This window comes from Arachis duranensis, chromosome 9, assembly GCF_000817695.3.
Source record: "Arachis duranensis cultivar V14167 chromosome 9, aradu.V14167.gnm2.J7QH, whole genome shotgun sequence".
Lineage (NCBI taxonomy): Eukaryota > Viridiplantae > Streptophyta > Magnoliopsida > Fabales > Fabaceae > Arachis > Arachis duranensis.
In genome coordinates, this window is record NC_029780.3 from 83,563,685 (window position 1) to 83,564,922 (window position 1,238).

Genomic DNA, 1,238 nt, shown 5'->3' on the forward strand with positions numbered 1-1,238 from the left:
TTTGGCTTCAGTGGAATTCTTGTTTGCAATTGTGTAGATCTCACAAGCAATTACATGATGAACCTCCACTTCTTTTCCCAGCATAATGCAATGAATCATCACTGCCCTCTTGATGGTGACCTTAGAACGGTTGCTAGTGGGCAATATGGAACGCCCAATAAAGTCTAGCCACCCTCTTGCAATTGGCTTGGGGTCTCCCCTCTTGAGTTGGTTTGGGACACCTTTTGAATTGGTTATCCACTTAGTCCCAGGGAGGCATATGTCCTCTAGAACTTGATCCAATCCTTTATCTACTCTCACCATCCTCCTATTGAAGGAATTAGGATCATCTTGCAGTTGAGGTAGTTTGAAGATTTCTCTTATTTTGTCCAGATGGAAGTACATAACTTTCCCTCTGACCATGGTTCTGTAGGTATGGTAAGCAGTTCCAGTCATTCTCTGCTTATCTGTTAGCCACAGATTAGAGTAGAATTCTTGAACCATGTTCCTTCCAACCTTTATTTCAGGATTGGTCAGAACTTCCCATCCTCTGTTTCGAATTTGCTCTTGGATCTCCGGATATTCATCTTCTTTCAGATCAAATTTAACTTCCGGGATCACTGACCTCAGACCCATTATTTTGTGATAATGGTCTTCATGTTCTTTGGTTAAGAACTTCTCTTGATTCCAAAGATTCTTTGGATTAGTCTCTTTCTTTCCTCTTGAGTTGGTTTGTTTTCCCTTGGGAGCCATGATCTTGATGAATCTTGGCTGAGTGATCACGGAAAAGCACACCAAACTTAGAGGTTTTGCTTGTCCTCAAGCAAAAAGAAAAGAAAGAAGAGAAGAGAGAGAGAGGAAGAGGAAATTCGAATGGTGTGGGGAATGAGGGGTTAGAAATGTTCATTTATAGAGTGGGGGGAAGAGAATTTCGAAAATAAGAGAGATTTGAAAGGAGATTTGAGAAGATATGGAAAGAAATTGAGAAAAGGGTGAGTTTTTTGAAGAAGATTTGGGATTAATTTGAAATAGATTTGAAGAATAGTTTTGATTTGTGAAGATTTGAAAGTGAATGATGAAAGGTTGAAGTGCATTGATGTAGAAGAGTATGGGTAAAAAGAGGAAAGTTTGAAAAAATTTGAGTTGAAAACAAAAATGTGGTCCCCCCACCTTTCTGGCGTTAAACGCCCAGAATGGCACCCATTCTAGCGTTTAACGCCCAATTGGCACCCCTTTTGGGCGTTTAACGCCCAGCCAGG